Here is a 21511-nt window from a genome sequence, read left to right as displayed (position 1 = left end):
TGTCCGTTATTCGTGGCCTAAATATCCAATGCAATGTGGTCTGGAAACATTTCTCTATATCTCTTTAGTCAATAAATAATGGCTACTATATTGCCTATGATATCTTTAAATGATATATGGTCCATATCATGCTTACTGGTCCCTGGAGACTTAAAAGCAATTAGTACATAGCTTCTTTTCAGATATAATGATCATCTGAAAACAGGTTTCACAGACCTCCTAAAAGATTCAAAAATTTTGATTTAATATATCTTATGAGTATGGCAGAGATAGATAAACACTTTGGTTTACATATCTGTATGTTATTTAAAGCAGTATATGTTTGTTTCCTCTGCTGGAACTTCTTGATTCCTTTGTTACAATGAACCAGAGTTGGTTTTTTCCTCCTATAAAGTTCCAAAATGCAATGTGAACAATGTTAGCTATTTATAAATCAACCAACTTCAACCTCTTCATTTTTCACTATTAGCTATTTCCTCAAGAGTCCACTCCTGCCCTTGGAAATTCAGAACACTTGCAAGTCCTTGATGCGGCAGAGGTTTTTATTCGGTCAGCCATCTGGGAGAGTACCTGAACTACCTTCTGCACCAAAATAAAATCCACACAATGTCAGCCCAAATGCCTCTTCTAAAAGCATCACCCTGGTCGTTAAACGAACACCAACACTGACATTTTAACACACAATTTTAGAGGAAACTAAGAAAATTACACAGTATCTGCTCTGCTATAAATATAAATAATACAATTTAAAGATAAGTATATAGATTAAGATCATTCACGATGTGTTAACAATAATATGTTCTTACTAAACCCAACAGGGAAAATACAGTTTGCATTCAGGTCACCATTATTAGGACCTGGAGGTCTACATTTTTCTTAGTCTGTAGTCAGTATCTCTATTTGCCAGCAGGAGACTTCTACTTGAATTTTCCTCCTCTCAACTCAGATCAAGTTTGTCCAAATGTCTATTCTTCATCTTCCCTGGACATCTGTTGTCTTTCAGCACCTTCCTATATCAATCACTGTCATCTTCAATCTCTCATAAGTCCTAGTACCAAACCTTAGAGCCCTTTCTGAATCTTTTTTTGCCCTTATCCACTGCAACCCTTTCGTCCCTTGATAATCCTTCCAATGCATGCCTTTTATATCTGTTCACTGCTCCACCTGGTCTGAATCCTTGTCACCTCACATGTAGACAATTACAACAGATGCTTCCTAGCTTTAGAAACTCTCAAGTTCCTTTTGCTCCAATTCATCTTAGACTTTGCTGTCAGAATAACTTGCCTAGGGCTTCCCTGGTGGCTCAGTGGTTAAGAATCCACCTGCCAATGCAGGGGACACGGGTTTGAGCCTTGGTCCGGGAAGATCCCACATGCCTCCTAGCAACTAAGCCCGTGCGTCACAACTACTGAGCCTGTGCTCTAGAGCCCGCGAGCCACAACTACTGAGCCCATGTGCCACAACTACTGAAGCCCATGTGCCTAGTGCCCGTGCTCGGCAACAAGAGAAGCCACCATGATGAGAAGCCTGTGCACCGCTACGAAGAGTAGCCCCCACTCGCCACGACTAGAGAAAGCCCGTGCACAGCAACAAAGACCCAACGCAGCCAAAAATAAATAATACATAAAAATAAATATTTAAAAAAGAATAACTTGCCTAAAACATAAATCTCACTAAAATGTCTTTCTATTCAAAGCATCCAGTGGTTCTTCAATGACCTTTTGGATGTAGCTCAAACTCTGTGATATCTAGAATTAATTCAGCCTTTTTAGGCTGGTATTCTAGGTTCTGGCCTGACCTTGCCTGTGTACTCTCATCCCACTATTCCATGACAGTGACCCAGTTCTCCAGTCAAGGTACCTCTTCACTGTTCACTAATATTATAATCATTCCCAACTACAAGCTTTTCTTCTTGCTTTATCTGGCTGTGTCTACTACTAGGCAGGGTTCCTTAACATGCCATCCAAAGGTCACCTATATCAGAATCATCTGAGATGCTTATAAATCATGCAGATCCCTGAATCCACAACTCAGACCTACTGCATTTGGAGACTTAGAATTTACAAGCTTCCCAGGTGATTCTGGTATAGGCTAAATTGTGAGCTCCTTCATGTTATGGGTAAGTGGAATTCCACTCTTAGTCTCTCTGTCTGAGACATAGTGCCTGGCACACATTAGATGGTGAATATTTTTTAATGGGTAAAATTTATTATGGTATAGAATATCTTAATGAAAAACTTGATAGGGTGCTGAAGAAACATGGCACACAGAGTTTCTGGTCAGAAAGAATAAACAATCACCACTGAACCAAATTGTCTTCCTCTGACAGCTGCTCACTCAACAATGGAAATTCTCTGGTTAATTTCAAAGCCTGGATGAAACACCACAGAGAGAGAAAATCAAAACAAAGAAAAGAAAGAATATATCCTTATGGAGAAACACTGAAGGTTAAGATCCTTTTTGAAAAAGGCACTATCTTTTTAAAAAGTAATATATGCACATGATAAAAATAAATTCATTCATAGTAAGGTTATATGGTTAAAGTAATTCTCCCTCCCATGCCCTTTTCATTTTGTATGAAGGTTTAGATTCTTAAAAATTTGGTTCTTATACATTTATTATGTAGTTTGACCCTTTACTCTGTGGGAGGTGAAAAATAATTCTCCTTCTAGCCTCCTGGGGTTTTGGCTGAGACGTCCTGTAATAAAAGACAGATTAACAGGAGGAAAACAACAGAATTTTAATAACATGTATACCTCTGTATACATGGGAGAGACCCAGGAAATCTGAGTAACTCCCCAAAATGGCCCAAGCCACCACCTTAAATACCATTTCCAGCTAAAGACAAAAGATGTTGGAGGGGGGAGAGCCAAGTTTTTAGGCAAAGCACAATAAACAAGGGTAAGGTTATGACGCAGGGTTAAGTCCACACCTTCTTCATTAATAAGGGTTTCATTGATTTTGTTACTTGTCTACCTAGCTAAAATACTTCAGGGAAGAAGAAATCTCATAAAATGAAATTTATATAAGCAAGTTCTAAATAGTTTCATGAAAGATTTGGAGGTGAGATTTATTGTCTTGAGTCTTAAAAATCATTGGAACGACGACTTGGAATATAATTATTTTTCTCTCCATATACTTTCCATGTATGTTCATGACTATAAATTGTTAAATTATCTCATTTCTTAAGGCCCAACTTGTTCAGGTAAGTATTTTGCTATTGGAAATATTCACTTTGCCTTTGGTTTACCAAATACTAACCTGAGTTTTGAAATAAATAAAAGTGGAGTGGTCATTCAGAATATTTGATTTCATTGTTTTTCATTCAGAAAGCAAGAATCAGTACTAAAACCCATATGCTCCCCAACAGTAATTTTTAATTTGTTTTTATAAATTTATTTATTTATTTATTTTTGACTGCGTTGCGTCTTCATTGCTGTGCTCGGGCTTTCTCTAGTTGCGGCGAGCGGGGACTACTCTTCCTTGCGGTGAGCGGGCTTCTCATTGCGGTGGCTTCTCTTGTTGCAGAGCACGGGCTCTAGGTGTGTGGGCTTCAGTACTTGTGGCACGCGGGCTCAGTAGTTGTGGCTTGTGGGCTCTAGAGCGCAGGCTCAGTAGTTGTGGCACATGGGCTTAGCTGCTCCACGGCATGTGGGATCTTCCTGGACCAGGGACCGAGCCCATGTCCCCTGCATTGGCAGGAGGATTCTTAACCACTGCACAGCCAGGGAAGTCCCCAGTAATTTTTATTTATAGAATTTAACAAATTTTAAGGTGCTATTAGAAAGGTAAAGGCCACTATTTTGTCTTTACATAATACATAGTTCTGAGAATACTTAAAACTTTTATTTTCAAAATATTTTTTCAACTGTATCAAGCACCCGTCAACAAACGATTCCTCAATTCTCTCTCACTAGTGAAAAATCAAATGAAAATGCTGTCCAAATGATTGAGGAACACTGATTGTCTTACAAGCTGATAAACTAAACAACATAAACAAACACAGCTCAAAAAGTTCAATTTCTTTGATGCAGCAGCTAAAACTCTATATAGAGCATGCTCTACTCATCTCCAGCCCTAGGCACACCTTTCCAATGTTTTGATCACACAATACCTTGCCTAACTTGTTGGTTCTTTCCATAGATCAAAGAAGTAGAAATGAATTAAGCAATTAACAGATCACTAGATCGCTTCCCTAGCTTCCCTTCAGTAATCTCTCGAACAAATTGTGTGAACGAGATAGCACCTAAAGAAAAATCACGAGTCCACAAGCCTGCACACAGTAGGGGTGGCGATGACTCTGACTCCCTATCTCAATGATTAACTGAGATTACTTCCCTTTTCCCATTTAAAAACCTTGGTGGCTGTGCAGAATCTTCAGACGTGATTTTCGGGGGACACTGAGTCTACCATTTCGCCAGATTGCTGGCATTCTGATTAAAAGCAACTTTCCTTTCTACCAAGAAATGCTTCTTGGTATTGATTTTTGAGCAGCGAGCAGTTGGACCTGATTCAGTAACTATGTGAGTAAAACTACATATTTCAAGTGAATATGATCTCAGGGGGCCTTGGCCTGCAGCAGCTTGAAGCAGGGTTTCCGTTCCCAGCCAGAGACTGAGGTCAGGCAGCAGCAATGAGAGCGCTGAATTCTAGCCACTAGACCACAAGGCCCTGGCCCGTCAGCTGTGTAGAAATGAATTTCCACATAGAGATGGAAAGTAGTGAAGCAAGTAAAGTGTTCATTAGGAGGAAAAAGAGTACAGGATGTGTGGATAGACACACAGGAGGGCTCAGAGTCGCACCCTTGAGTTGTTTGAATCACTTTTATGGGGCATGTGTTCTGGGTTCCCTTTGACCAATCATCTTGTTTTGCCTGGTTCTGACTCCGTATTTGGTATAACTCAGGGTCCTCCCCTGTGTGCGTGCGCATCTCTTAGCCAAGATGGACTAGTATGGGGTGGCGCCCCCTCCCTTTTTGACCTCCAAGGAGCCTTTCTGCATATGTGTAGTCAGGGAGGTCTCCTTGACTTCCAGAATGAGGAATATGTGGTCTTTTATCTCTTATCTGGGCAGGGCCCAGCCTCCTCCATCATCCTGCTTTTATGGAGTTTCTGCTATTATGGAGTTTCTGTCCACAGGAGAGAAACTGTTCAGCCTGGGGCCCATCTATCTCCTGCCTCAGTTAAAAGTAACATCTTAATTTACAAAATTTAAGTGAAATATACACTGTAAATTTATTGATGTAGTAATGACACAACTATGACTTTTATATACATTTCAATATATTACGTATATTTCAGTTGTGATGTAATTGGATTTATTTATTTATTTTTGGCTGCACCACATGGCTTGTGGGATCTTAGTTCCCCGACCAGGGATTGAACCCGTGCCCCTTGTAGTAGAAGCACGGAGTCTTAAACACTGGACCTCCAGAGAATTCCCATCAATATATTACATATATTTCAAATTTTCTTAAATTTTTCTCCTCATGCATAAGCCTTCATTAAAAACACACTTTTCCATGTTGCATTACTCAAGATACCCATAAAGTATATGTTTCTAAGGTGAGAGCAAGCTTTATGTAGAACCTGCGGAAGAATAAAGTCCTATATCAACCTGCTGTAGTCTATATCAGGGCTTCTCAGCATTGGCATTATTAATGTGTGAGGACAGATGATTCCTTAGGGGAGCAAAATTTGCCACCCCAGAATGTCTCTTTGGCATGTAGATTATTTGAGCTGAAAACAATCAAGGCCTGAAAGACTCAGGAAGAACCTTCGACCTTCCCCCTAACTGCCTAAAGAATGTAGATAAAGGACCTGATCCTGGAAGGGAGCCAGCACCATAGATAACTATAGTATAAACTAGGTGTGTAGACGGGGAGGAGCCTAGCGAAGTCCGCTTGTTAAAATTCCTCTCTGCGTCCCATTGTCTCTGCTTGGCCCAGCAAACATTTATTTCCCAAACACATGCTTTTCCATCTCCATGTGAATTGCTTTCCTCCTCTTTGAAGTCCGAAATCACTACCTCCAACATCCTCTCTTGTCTGTAGCTGAAGATGGTATTTAAGGTGAGGGCTTTGGCCATTTTGTAGAGTTACTCAGTTCTCCTGGGTCTCTCCCATGTACACATGTTATTAAACTTTGATTCTCTCCTGTTAATTTGTCTCATGTCAATTTAATTCCTAGACCAGCCAGAAGAACCTAGAAGGGTAGAGGAAAATTTCTTTCTCCCCAAGAATTCCTTGTTGTGGGGCTTGCCCTGTTGGATGTTTAGCAGAACCTGTGGTGTCTACCCAGCATTTACCCACTAGATGCCAGTAGCAACTTTCCCCAGGTTGTGACAACCAAAAATGTCCCTGGACATTGCCAAATATCCCCTAGGGGGCAAAACTGTCCCCGGCTTGAGAACTCCGTATTGATGCTTGAGTTGAGACCTGAGTATTATTCTACATCTCTAACTAGTGGAGAAGGAAAATTAACAGTTTCATATTTTATACAGACCACCAAAAATTAAGGTGGAAACTGAGAAAGAATGATCAATGTAACTCAAATGGTAGATTTTTTTTCCCGATTTGATCTAAGAAAAGCAAACAAAAATAGGATCTTTTCAGAACTAAGCAGATTTTTAAAAATCACTTCTCTGTGAAGACTTTAAAATACAGTTAATCACAGCCCATAAGGTCATTCGCAGATAGGTGTGTACATATGTCATAGTGATTGGGCCAGTGTATGGGCTGTGCAGTGTGTATCAAGAGTGCAAGGGGACGAGGAGAAAAGCTGTAACTCGGAAATCAGACTTCAAATAGAATACTAGTCAGGACAGTGGGGGGGTAGAAAGTCAGGAAAGCAAACAGAAATCAAGTGCAATAAATCGTTTGCAAACACAGAAAAGAGTCATCACACGGGACGTTGCCAGAAACTGAGAGAATAAATCAGGGCAGGGGGCAAATTATATGCATGACCGCAGCAGCAAGAGAGTTACCCACACCGACACTGCCTCAGATCGCTCTCCTCACCTAAACTGGCTTATTTCCCCTCCCTGTAGGGAGACTCATCCCCAGTAAACCTGGCCTAGAAACCTGTATGTGGTGATCACTGACAGCAGCAATCTGCGTCAGTAGTGTAGGATCAGACTTGCTTGCTTGGCAAAAGCATTTCTGTGAATCTGTGTCCAGCAACAAAGCGCAAGTGAACAGACTGTGTCTACCCTGACATGACTGGTTTCCACCTCATTGTTGAACTGATGGCTGCTGGTTTTCCATAGGGACTGTGAACATACACTTAGACTGGGAATGTGATTGACTGTGTTTATATCTGCTTTCTCATTTTCCAAGTGAATTACCCCAGAACACCTCTTCAAGGTGCTAAAAGGCCCTGTGGAGTAAATTTAAACAATGTCAGAAGTCACACTTTTTCCATTTGTGTATTTCTCATCTGTTTTGTTGTCTTTATAGCATCTATAGCCATTTGAAATTCTTTTTGCCTAGTTTATTGTGTCTCCTGCACAGAAATATGAGTTCTAGGAATGCTGGGACCTTACTGTCTTACTAGCTTCTCTCATCTGTGTCCCCAGCACCTAGAACAACACTTGGCTTATAATAGGCATTCAATAAATATTTGTTGAATGAATAAATGAATGAATGAATGGGCAATAAGCAATTGCAGGAAACGTTTCTCCAATTTGGTCCTCCAAGTAATGAGCCCTTTTAAATATTTCAATCTCAAATTATGCTACCTACGCAGTAATACCATGGATGCTGTCAGTCACCCTCCTCTGTGCTTTGGAGGTGTCAGTGACAGTGTCAACAGAGGCTCTGAGGATATCTCTGTGAACCACAGATGAGCAAATCACTCTGATCTCTTCCATCTTGACATGAGCCACTAAAGACCGCATGCCAGCCTGAGAGCTAGAAGTAGCGTTAGTGGCTTTGGGGTAAAAGAGAGACCATGACGCAAAGCAAGTAATGAGGAGTTATGTTTTTACCTGCCCTCCATACAATTAAATCTTGACCTCCAGCTGTATCTAAATAGGAAATAGAAACGTTTGAATTTAGATAACCCAGTGAAGTGCTACCTATGCCAGATACAATGCATGGGATTAACACCTCTTACAGAAGAAATCATTGCACTAATTAGATCCCAGGAGCCATCACCTGCAACAACGAGCAGAGAATAGTAAATGTGGTACCATATGCATGACTAGCTCAGTGGATGAATAAATATTAGCTGTTCAGAATCCATTCCCAGTCCAGCCTCTGCACAGTGAATACTCTAGATCTGAGAAGCTGTGGTATGCCACCCAACTCAAATTTGGTAAAAGCAAAGTAAACGGGTTGTATAAGGGAAAAATGGAATCAAAAACATTGGTATTTTGAAGGAGGAATTCACAGCTGGACAAAGCAAGCTGTGAAAATTCTGCTTCCTTGCTAAAAGAGCTGGCACAGCCTTTGGAATGGGCCCTCATGCTAAGGAGCTCAAAGGATGCAAAAGATTTAACAGAGTTCTTTGAAAATTATGCTATTTGAGGGGCACACTACTCTAGTTTGCTCAGTTTTGCTTTTATGCATAGGCTTTACTTTTAATGAATCTATACAATAGTTATTTTCCTTAACGGAGAAGAATTTTAGGAAAGTTCTTTGGATTCTTAGAATCTCCATACAACTTTACACTATTTCTGAATATAAACAATAAGCTGTATTTAGTTTTAAAATATAAGAGATGACGGGGGTATAAGAATTCAAGACCTCTTTGGAATTTAAGATGCGTTCAGTAATTCCAGAGTGGAAGAGTAACACTAAAAAAAAAAAAAGATCATTCTCATTCTTGGAAAGAACAATGATTTTAACACAGCTGCTAATACAGAGAGAACAAGGTAAGGAGGAAGACAATTTCAAAAAGAAAAATCTGCATCCAAATGTAATGTCATTTATTTACAGCTCACTAGCTACTCTGTTTCTTATAAGAACATGATTCTAAGTGGTCTAGATATCCTTTCTTGACCAACAAAAATGGATATGGCTACACATGAGTAGGCTTTGAAACTGGCTTCACTATTTGCTACTGCACAAGTTCAAGCTTTCTGAGACTCCAACATGGATTCTTAATATCGTAGGGATTTGGTACCTGTCTATGCATCCGCACATTGTTAAAATCTCCAAAAGTGTGGCACAATGCCTTAGTCATAAATAGTAAAGCAAAATAAGTAAAATAACCCTTTTCCAAGGAAGAGGAACAACTGAGGTACTCCAATGCAGTGCTCAAGTGTTTCAGAATAAGTTATGTTTAAACCATTGTTTCCTTCATTTGTAAGTAGTCACTTCTCATTTATACATCATAAGAATGAGCAGTGGCAAAAAGGGAACAGATTGGATTATAAAGCCATGACTCAACAAAGGAGCTCACAAACTACAGACTCAGAAACTATCTAGTCTCCATTTCTTTTTCACTCATGTTTAACTGTATTACATTCAGTGATGTTTACATCACTGAATGTAATGTAAACATTACATTCAGTTAATACATTAACTGAATCATCAGTTAATTCAAGGGCAGAGAAATGTCAGGTTATTACCACAAGTGTCAAATGCTCATGAATGTGGAAATCATTATGTTTTACTATCAGAGTGAGATTTAAAAAAAAAAATTCAGAGGTAGGTGTACAAACCCACTGGTCTGCAATAAGCCTGATGTGGAAAAAGGACTTCGGAGGAACGCATGACCAGCGCCTTACTCCCAGCTGTTCTTTGGACATTTTTTCCTTGATTTCTCTTCTCACCTTTCTCAAGTTCCTTTATTAATAATGTAGTAAAGACTGCTAGTTACTGACCCAATAGGCTTGTTTTTTCCTTCTTTAGTAATAGAACCCCAAACTTGTCTCTTGTGTCAATATGCTTGACTAAATGACTGCATTTCTGAATCTCCTTGGCAGAGAAAACAAGTGAGAGAACTAAATTTTGGCCAATGTAATATAAGTGAAAATGTTGTGTGGGACATTCAGGAAGGCTCCTTAAAGGTAACTGACTCCATTGCCTAACCTCCCTCCTTCTCACGAATGCATAGAACACAGATGCAATGGCTAGAGCTTCAGTAGCCATATTAGACCACATTAGGAGGGTGGAACAGGAAAAGAGAAGGAATTTCAATTCCTGGTGACTTTCTAATCGCACCACCAGCCCTGGATGTCCAGTCCTAGAATTACTTTAGATGAGAGGAAAATAAACTTCTCTATTGCTTGTCAGTACCAATTTAATTTTTGTGTTAGACAATTGAATCAAATTCTAATTGATGTAAAACACTAATAAGAATTGCCCAAAGTTAAAACAATGAAGGAGCTAGGGAAAAGCAGATGCAAGGGTATTTAAAAAAATGAGGTGGAGCACCATTTGTCACAGCAAAATATGTCTCTTTGGCGTAAGGATTATTTTAGGCTGTTTGCTTTAAATAAAAAAACAAACAAAAAACAGACATGAGTGAAACTCTGAAAGCCAAGTAGACGTTAGTTACCTTTTTATAAGAGCAATTTATGTTTATAAGGGAAATCTCCATTTGTAGGAGTGTCTTCCTCTCTGTACCAGGAAGAGGAGGAACTACTAAATCTGGAACTCTTATCCATGGAGAAGGCATGGACTTAAATCTGCATAACCACCATACACTTGTTTACTGTGCTTTGTCTGAAAACCTGGCTCCACCCACCCCAACATCTTCATTTGTCTTCATTTATTTATTTTAAAAATTTATTTTATTTATTTATTTTTGGATTCTTAACCACTGCACCACTAGGGAAGCCCTTCATTTGTCTTTAGCTCAAGATGGCTTTTAAGGTGGTGACTTGGGCCATTTCAGGGAGTTATTCAGTTTTCCCAAGTCTCTCCCATGTGTACAGGAGGGATACATATTATTAAACTTCTGTTTGTATGGTTTCTCTGTCAGAGCCTCCAGAAAAGAACCAACACTGCTGACACCTTGATTTCAGGCTTTTGGCCTCCTGAACTATGAGAGAAAAAATTTCTGTTATTTTAAGCACCACATTTCTGATAATTTATTACAGCAGCCCTGGGAAACCAATACAGGGATCTAACATACATTTTCTCATTTAATCTTCACAACAGCACTGTCAGAGGTAAATCATTATACGTGTATTTTTAGATAAAGATTGTGAATCAGAAAGAAAAGCTAACTTACTTCATTCCCCTGACATGTATGCGGTGCCTGTTCTATGCTAGACTCTGCGTAAATACTGGGAAGCATAGAGGTAAAGAACTGTGCAAGGAGGGCTTCCCTGGTGGCGCAGTGGTTGAGAGTTCGCCTGCCGATGCAGGGGACACGGGTTCGTGCCCCAGTCCGGGAAGATCCCACATGCCGCGGAGCGGCTGGGCCCGTGAGCCATGGCCGCTGAGCCTGCGCGTCCGGAGCCTGTGCTCCGCAACGGGAGAGGCCACAACAGTGAGAGGCCTGCATACCGCAAAAAAAAAAAAAAATAAAAAAAATAAATAAATAAATAAAAAAAGAAAGTGAAAGAATTGTCCAAGGAGGGACTTCCCTGGTGGTCCAATGGTTAGGACTCTGCGCTCTCACTGCTGGGGCCAGGGTTCAGTCCCTGGTCGGGGAACTGAGATCCCACAAGCCCTGCGGCACGCCCCTCCCCACCCTCAAAAAATAAAAGCCAACGCAAAAAATAAAAAATTGTGCTAGGAAGAAAAAATTACAAAAGGTCAACCCAGAATTTGGATCCACATTGCCTGCCTCCAAAGGCATTATGTCCTCATCACACTGCTCAGCAATGATCCTACAATTCTCCTCAACCATGTGGTGCTGATTCAGTACTAATGCTGTCTACAAAGTCTTCATATGCGGAAATTATACTTCACTGATGGTCCCATCTGTGTCTCAGTGCTTTTTTCCCAATAAGACCAAGCAGGGCAACAGACCACATGATTTACTTTCTACAAATAAAATGCTAAGGGTGAAATTTCTCTCTTCAGAAAAGGAGCTGAAATAATGGCCTCTCTCCTTTGAAAGGGGAAATGTTGTCTTCTGTAATCCATTGCAAAGAGGGTTTTGTACCATCTGCTCATCACATCTGGGTCAAGGGCAGTATGTCTGAAGATGATTGATTTCACTGAAAACAAAAAAGGGTAAAAAAAAAAGAAAAAAAAAAACCCCAAACAAAATAGGGTTTGTTGGTTCCCAATTCTGAAATCATATGGGGCCAAGCTTGACTTAAGAGCCTTCAGGTGCAGGTCTCAGCAGAACCTCATTTTGACTTATTCCCCCAATAGAATAAGGATTGTCCTGCTCTAGGCACAAAGACGCAAAGGGCAGAGTGAACTGTACTGGGTTTGAGGTCAAACAGAACTGGAGTCAAGCCTTGACTACGTTACAGTGACAAAGCTGTAGAATCATAACACGAGAGGATTAGAAAGTCATTCATTTTCACTTCTCTAGTTTACAGATGACGAAATTGAAACCAATAATGGGGAAGGGATTTGGCCACGGTTATGCAGAAAGGCTAGACGGCAGAGTCAGAAATAGCACAATTCACTCCTTTAGGACTAATGCCATTTCCACAAGTCATGTTCATTTTTGAACCTCAAAATCCTTGTCTGTAAATTAAGACTAAAGAGACCAGCTTGGCATACCTAATAGGGTTACTGTGATCATCAAATGAGAGAATCTATATGAAACAACTTGGGTCAAACACTTCCTATCTCTGGGCCTCAAGTTCAACTAACTTTCAAATGAGGAGCTTCCACTAGATGATACCTCAGTTATAACGTTTGTTGTTCCTATGTGTTTTATCAGTGCAAAGTGGTATATGTATGTATTCTACCTCCATATTTCCATAGTTCCTGAACTGAACAATTTGTCTCTTCTTGATTCAGTTTATTTTAGCAACAGTGAACAAAGTTTTTGAGGTCAGATAGAAACAAAACTGGCATCTCTATACCAAGGATACTATGCATTCCATAAAAGAATATAATTAGAAGGGACCTTCAAGATGGCAGAGGAGTAAGACGTGGAGATCACCTTCCTCCACACAAATACATCAGAAATACATCTACATGAGGAACAACTCCTACAGAACACCTACTGGATGCTGGCAGAAGACCTCAGACTTCCCAAAAGGCAAGAAACTCTCCGTGTACCTGGGTAGGGCAAAAGAAAAAAGAAAAAACAGAGACAGAAGAATAGGGATGGGACCTGCACCTCGGGGAGGGAGCTATGAAGGAGGAAAAGTTTCCACACACTAGGAAGCCCCTTTGCTGGCAGAGATTGGGGGTGGGGGGTGCGGGGGTGGGGGGGGGGGGTGGGGGGGGTGGGCGTGGTGGTGGTGACGGGGTGTTGGGGAAGCTCCGGAGCCATAGAGGAGAGTGCAGCATTCTAAAGTTTGCAGTTCCTTTAGCCTGAGCATGAGAGATGCTTGTAGTGTTAGTGTTTTACATGATATGCCTGAATATATATATATATATATATATATATATATATATATATTTAGCATTTATGTTAACAATGAAATTGATGAGTCAATGGCTATTTCTATTTCTATTTCATTGCCAGATGGCTAAATATATATTTGAGCCCAGTCATATTAGAATATGGTCAAACCTCATAAAGGAACAAAGAACAAAACCTGGTTAGCAGAAGCTTTCCGGTATTTTGTGACCCTTGTTAATCCATCCTTTCCCTACTTCCCTGTTTATATTTTGGAGTTACTGATATTCCCCTTCTTAAATATGCCAGTATTTCCAAATCTATATTAAAATGGTGCCCAGCCACTCAACTGAATGAAAGTGTATTGGATGTAAATCTCTTCACTTGTTATTCTCTCATTTTCACCTGTCACGTACACCTATGACTTTTTGGCACTGCATCTGATTTTAGCAGGAAAAAAACACCCACATATTAATATTGCTGCACATGTTTTCTCATTTGCGCTATGTTCTTGCAATCTTTACTTTCTAAGCCCTTCTCAGTTGTTTTCCCTTCAGTTACCCTGTATGGTCCCAGGGCACATATTTCAATATCTGGCCAATAAAAATACAAACTTGAACTAAGGCGGGAAAAAAAAATGCTAGGGGTATAACTCCTCTTAGAAACTTTAAGGTACATTAGGATATTTGTAGAATAGAACGTTTTCCCCAAATTCCTTTTCTAAGATTTAAGAGTAAGTGAGGCAGATGCTCTAATTCATATTCCTGGGCCCACTTACAGACCTCTTAAGCTGGTATCTCAGTTGGATGGGGCCCAGAATTTGCAACTTAAACAAGTGTCCTAGCAGATTCTGATGCTGGTGGTCTGTGAACAATAGTTGAAGAAACACTGTCTTTCAGGAGTGAGAAAAATATTTCAAATATCTCAAAATGCAGACGAGTTTTAACCCTAGTTTTCCTATTTATTACTTGTATGACCTTGATTCAATTTGTAGAATGAGGATAATCATATTCGACTAGCCTAATTCACAGGATTATTATATTTATTTATTTATTTATTTATTTTGCGGTACGCGGGCCTCTCACTGCTGTGGCCCTTCCCGTTGGGGAGCACAGGCTCCGGACGCGCAGGCTCAGCGGCCATGGCTCACGGGCCCAGCCGCTCAGCGGCATGTGGGATCCTCCCGGATCGGGGCACGAACCCGTGTCCCCTGCATCGGCAGGCGGACTCTCAACCACTGCGCCACCAGGGAAGCCCCACAGGGTTATTATAAAATCAAACAAGAAAATATATATCAGTGGTTCCTAAGTCAGGCTTTGCATCAGAATCACCTAGTGCTTATTAAAAATAAAACGGTGTGGGCCTCACTCCCAATCCACTGGATCATAATTCTGGAGAATGGGTCTTGGTATTCCTTTTACCTCTCTCCTCTGTTGGAGCTTGTTTTCTGGATATTGCATTTCCTATTTTCTTGTTTTACGCCCTTGTTTTAATGGAATACATCAGTCAGCAGGTTCCTGAGAAAGAATGCAGGAGAAGAATTTAAAATATTTGAACCTGAGGTTATTCAAACCAAGGATAATCATTTCTTGGTTTGGCTAAATATATAATATTATGTAGGAAATTATCTCCCTTCAGAAGTTTTAAAGCATAATTCTAATGCCTCTTTCTGTTTTTGTATGCAATTTAGCTTTTTTCCCCAATATTTTTCTCTTTCAAGGAATTTTCGTCTTTATCCATTAGTTAACTATTTCTCATGTTCTATATTCCTTACTGTTGATCTGAGCTTCTACCAGGCATCATTTCCACTCTCTGAAGAAATCATTTAGCATTTCTTTTGAGTGCAGGTCTGCTGGTAACAGAGTCTTTCAGCTTTTGTTTATGCAAAAATGACTTTATTTCACTCTTTTGTGAAGGATACCATCATCTAATATAGAATTCTGGGTTGACTACTTTTCTTTTGGCTCTTTGAAGATGACATTCAATTGTCTTATGGTCTCAATTGTTGCTGAAGGGAAGTCAGCTCATTTGTATCTTTGTTCCTCTGTATTTAATGTCTTCCCCGCCCCCCCCCCCCCCCGACTAAAGATTTCTCTGTCTTTGGTATTTAGTAGTTTGGCTAGATAAAATTAGGGGTGCATGCATAAGTGTGCACCTGTGTGTTGATTTATCCTGTCCAGGATTCACTGAGCTTTTATATATAATCTTTAAATTGGCTACTTTGATCAAATTTGGGAAAATTTCAGGCATTAATTCTTCAAATGTTGTGCAATTCATTCTCACTCTTCTCCTTCTGGAACTCCAAATAGATGTTTATTGAATTTTCTTATTGTGGCACAAGACTGAAGCTCTATTCATTTTCTTTCAATCTCATACTTCCTTGGTTCTTCAGGTTAGATTGTTACTACTGATCTTTATTTAAATTCACTGAGTCTTTCTTCTTCTTGTTTTTAAAAAATTTTTACTGGAGTATAGTTGATGAGTCTTTCTTCTGCCATCTCCAAACTGCTGTCAGACACATCCAGTGGATTTTACAATACAGTATTGTACTATTCAGTTTTAGTTTATCCATTTGATCCTTTTCATAGATTTCTATTTTCTTCTTCAGAGATCCCCTATTTAAGGCATTTTCCTTCAAATATTCTGACATATTTTTCCTCTGAAACTTTGAAAATACTTAATATATCTACTTTAAAGACTTTGCTAAGTCTACCATCTGGGTCATTTGGAGTTTGGTTTCTATTGATTGCTTTTTTTCATGAACATGGACTGCATTTTCCCATTTCTCTTCATATCTAGTATTATTTTAAATGAGCCTTGAAGTGTAAAATTAGATTACTTTTTACAAATATATGCATCCATGCAACCACCATCACAATCAAGATGTAGGACATTTTTATGTCCCACACCATAAAATGTACCTTTATGCTTCTTCCCAGTTAGTCTTCATTCATTCCCCTGTCCTCAGGCAACTACTAATCTATTAATACATTCTGTTTCTACAGAGGAGATTTCATTTTCCTAGAGTTTTACATAAATAAAGCTATACAGTATGTTCTCTTTATATCTGGCTTGTTTTATTCAACGTAATGTTTTTGTGATTCACGCACATTGTGTGTATCCATAGTTCTGTTTTTGTTTTGTTTTGTTTTGTTTTGTTTTGTTTTGTTACTGAGTAGGGTTCTATTATATGGATATACCACATTTTATTTATCCATTCACCTACTGATGGAAATTTAAGTTATTTCCAGTTTTTGGTTATCATGACAAAAGTGTGCTATAAACATTTGTGCACAAGTCTTGATGTACACAAGAATTTTTATTCTTCTTGTGTAAATACCTAGAGGTGGGCTGGCTAAGTCATTTTGTAAGTGTATATTTAATTTTATAAGAATGCTTACCAAAGATGTTGAATGATTTGACATTCTTACCTGCAATGTATGAGAGATCTAGATATTCCATATCCTCGATGGCACTTCGTATTGACTTCTTTTTAATATTAGCCAATTTAGATTGTTATGGAAGTGATGATGTGGTCTTTCTGGCCTGGCTGGACTGGAGCTCTAATGTCCCCTAGCACTATTGAACCTTTAGTATCTCTGTTCTGGTTTTAACCCCATTGAAGCTGCTCTTTGGTAAATTATGGATAGCCTCATTCTGCATATGTTAAACCCAAACCTCAGCAACTAACTCACGGGGGACCCCCTAACAGACTTCTAGAGCCACTTCTCTGCTCAGGTTTCTCCTCTCTGTTGTCTACTACCCCTGGGTCCTGACCACTTCAGCTGCTATGCCTGGTGGATCTCGCCTCATCAGCTCAGGGTGACTGTCTTGGCCTCCAGCATGCTGCACTGTGGTCTGCAATGTATCCATAGGCACAGAGCTATAGTAATCATGCGCTCACCTCAGGAATTTTGCCTCCCTCAGAGATTGCAGTTTGTGTTGCCTGTTGTCAAAAGCCTGAAAGCAGTAGCCTCATATAATTTGTCCACTTTTATTACTGTTACGGTGAGAGAGCTACTCTCAGACGTTTTACCATCATAGCCAGAAGTAGCTCGGGAAGCTTTTCATTTTTCTCTTCATCCCTGGTGTTAAAAGTTTCATGATATCATGAGCTTCTTTTCATTCCTCATTGTGCTGGGCCCTTTCAATCTGGAAAATCACGCTCTTTAGTTTTATGAATTTATTTACTTCAAAAATTCCCTCTATCTTTTCTTTATTATTTCTCTTTGGAACTCTCGTTATTCAGATGTTAGACGTACTAAAATGATCTTCTAGGTTTTTTTCTTAAAAAAATCCTTTCCTATCTTATATTTCTTCTCTTTTTGTTTTAATTTCTGGGAAATTTCCTCAATTTTATATCCCACATTATGTATTGATTTTTTAAAATTTTATGCTCTCATATATTTAATTTCTAATATTTATTTATTATTCTCTGAATATTCCCTTTTTACAGAAAACTTTTATTTTAGTTGGTATGGACAGTATATCTTTTCTTATCTCTGAATATATAAAGGGTATTTTTGCATTAAGTGAACGTTTTCTAGTGTAACATTTTAATTCCTTAAATGATTCTTTTTCACATGTTTACTATTTTCCTAGTGATTGATCCGGTTTACTACATTCATTTTAACTTATAATCTACTTCAAATTTATGCTAACTTAATGCTAGTGAAAAGTGTTAAAACTGTATAACTCTAATCTCTATAGATTATAAAGGTCTATTCTATTCCCCACTTTTTGTGCTATTATGATAGCTATTAATAGATCTATACATGTTACAAACCTAAGAATATATTATTTTAATTATTACTTTAAAAAATTTTATGTAATATAAAAAAGCTTAGAGAAGAAAAGAAAAAAAGTATACTTATATTTATAGGTCATATTATTAACCTTATTTACCATTTCTGGTTTTCTCATTTTTGCTACGGATCTGAGGTCTCATCTGGTCTCAATTCCTTACTCCAATACAACTTTGCACCTCCTGCCTCCTTTGTGCTGTTGTTGGCAAATATATTACACTTATATATGTTATAGGACCAATAATACACTTATATACATATTATTTTATACAGTCAAAACATCACTTAACAGAAGAAGAGGAAATATGCATTTATGATGTCTTTTACAATTATACAATGACCTTCACCAGTGCTCTCTGATATTTTGTGTGATTCAAATTTCTGTCTGGTGTCACCTGCTTTCAACCTTGAAGAAATTCCTTTAATATTTTTTGTAAGCTAGATCTGCTGGCAAAATCTTCCCTCAGTTTTTGTTTGTAAATGTTATTTCTCCCCCTCATTTTTGAAAGGTCTTTTTTCCCCGATATAAGATACTTGGTTGAAAGTATCTCTTGGCCTCTGCTGTAACATGGGTCCTATGGAGCAGCAGCAAGCCACACAGGGTTTTTTGGTCTCAGAGGGCCCCGGGCATCGGGAGCACGCCAGTTCTCATCAGTACTTGAGACAGGTGACACAGGCGCGTCAGAAACCAGTCCCTCAGGAAGGCTCCCAGAAAAGCTGCAATGTCGGATGCGTGCTCCACTCCTTCCCCCCTGAAGGAGAGGCTGCCAAGCTGTATCAGCCTCTGTCAGCGGCAGCACAGGTCCTTTGGAGCAGCAGCACACTGCCTTGCTCTTTTTTGTTCTCAGTGGCCGCCAGGCATCTAGAGGATGCCATACCCCATCAGCATGCTGAGACAGGAGACACAGAAGCCAGTCCCTCAGGCAGCTCCCCTGAGAAGTCAGAATATTGGACTATGGTCTAATCTTTTTTCCTCCCCGGAGAGAATCTGGAAGCTGGGAGTTCCCTCCCAATGGTGTGGCAAAGTCCAGAGGGAGGGACTATGAAGAGAGGGTGCCAGTAATTTTCCGACTGGCTCTAATGTGGCTGATTTTACACTTACCTTGGGTGCAAGGGCCTCTTAAATGGTTTCTGGATTTCTCACAAAGGGAATTGGTCCATATATTGTTGTTAAATCGGTGTCTCCATGGGAAGACGGAGAGTCTCGGGCTTCCTATTCTGCCATCTTGCTGTTGGTGCACCAGGATCTCTCTGGCTTCTGTGTGGAAAATAGTTGAGGCAGGGAAGCAGCAGTTAGGTCAGTCAGGAGGCTATTTTCAGGTGTGATGTGATAGTGATTTGGACCAACATGGTAGCACTGGAGGGTGAGGTACGGTGGGATTCTAGGATTGTGAAGAAGATATGACAATAATGACCCAATGATTTTGTTCTGAGCAACTGAATGGTTGGAATTGTTTTTATTTAAAATGGGGGGAGATTTCCAATGGAACAGGCTGGGTAGGTGGGGAGGGGAAAGATCAAGAGCTTGTTTTGGAGATGTTAATTTAGAGTTGCCTAAATGCAGTCAATTGGAGATGTCAAGCAGGTAGTTAAACATGAGTCAGGAGTTCAGGAGAGAGGGACTACTTGGGTTTTTACTTAAACAAAAACAAAAACAAAAAACAAACGAACGAAAAACTCCACCAGAATGAAAGCATCATGATGGTAAGTACTTTTGCCTGTTTGTTCAATTCTGTTTTGTTCTCTTTCTAGAATAATCCCTGGTTCATATAATAACTATAAATATTTATTAAATAGTATTTCATAGTTTCTATAAGGCTAAATAGATGAAAGAAACATGTTCAGTCAACCATTGGATGACCCATTGGCTGAATCAGAAGTTCATAGTGACAAGTCTCTATCTTCAATTGTGTATTTGGCTTCCAGGGAGTAAAATAGATATTTCAGCCACGTATGTTGAAAAGGGGTGATTATATTGTCTTAGGTTCAATTTATTATGAGGTTATAAAGTCCACTGGGTAATTTTATTATCATTGAAACTTGGCTATAAAAAACCTCCAGAAATGTCACTCTGATTATGTTTATTTATTTATTTATTTTTACTCTATTGCCTTCTTTATTGTTTAGATATTTGACAGTGAATGTGGATTGCTATATTTAATTAAAATGAGCAATAATACATAAGAACAAAGAAAGACCTCCAGAGTGTAACTGCCATAAAGAGTACTGACTGCACTGAGAGGCTGTGTCCATACTCCAATCAGTCTGTTCAGAGTGTTTGCATTCTCCTGGGAACGGCATTCAGTGGCAGCTAACAGCATAAGAAATTTGTTCTTATTCTTGTCTTCATCCTTTTTTTTTTTTAATTGGAGTATAATTGCTCCACAATGCTGTGTTAGTTTCTGCTGTACAACGAAGGGAATCAGCTATATGTATACCTATAACCCCTTCCTCTTGGACCTCCCCCACTGCATCCCCACTCCCGCCCATCTAGGTTGTCACAGAGCACCGACTGCACTTCCTGTGTGCATGTTCCCACTAGCTATCTATTTTACACATGGTAGTGTATATATGTCAATCCTAATCTTCCAGTTCTTCCCACCCTCCCCTTCCCCCTCTGTGTTCACATGTCCATTCTCTACGTCTACATCTCTATTCCTGCCCTGCAAATAGGTTCATCTGTACCATTTTTCTAGATTCTACGTATATGCATTAATATATGATATTTGTTTTTCTCTTTCTGGCTTACTTCCCTCTGCATGACAGACACTAGGTCCATCCACATCTCTACAAATGACCCAATTTCATTCCTTTTCATGGCTGAGTAATATTCCATTGTATATATGTGCCACATCTTCTTTATCCATTCATCCGATGACGGGCACTTAGGTTGTTTCCATCTCTGGGCTATTGTAACTAGAGCTGCAATGAACATTTTGGTACATGACTCTTTTTGAATTATGGTTTTCTCAGGGTATATGCCCAGTAGTGGGATTGCTGGGTCATATGGTAGTTCTATTTGTAGTTTTTTAAGGAACCTCCATAATGTTCTCCACAGTGGCTGTATCAGTTTACATTCCCACCAACAGTGTAGGAGTGTTCCCTTTTCTCCACACCCTCTCCAGCATTTACTGTTTGTAGATTTTTTGATGATGGCCATGCTGACTGGTGTGAGGTGACACCTCACTGTAGTTTTGATTTGCATTTCTCTAATGATTAATGATGTTGAGATTCTTTCATGTGTTTGTTGGCAGTCTGTGTATCTTCTTTGGA

The 21511-nt window shown here is 39.4% G+C and overlaps 1 pseudogene; it reads right to left on the bottom strand.

Moving 5' to 3' along the window:
• Positions 1-16895, bottom strand: part of LOC114905912 — a 97276-nt pseudogene extending 80381 nt beyond the window's left edge.
• Between the last annotated feature and the right edge of the window lie 4616 nt (positions 16896-21511).

This window comes from Monodon monoceros, unplaced genomic scaffold, assembly GCF_005190385.1.
Source record: "Monodon monoceros isolate NGI ecotype Baffin Bay Population unplaced genomic scaffold, NGI_Narwhal_1 Super_Scaffold_22, whole genome shotgun sequence".
Lineage (NCBI taxonomy): Eukaryota > Metazoa > Chordata > Mammalia > Artiodactyla > Monodontidae > Monodon > Monodon monoceros.
The sequence above is the reverse complement of the archived record's forward strand: the minus strand, read 5'-3'. Positions and strand labels throughout refer to the sequence as shown.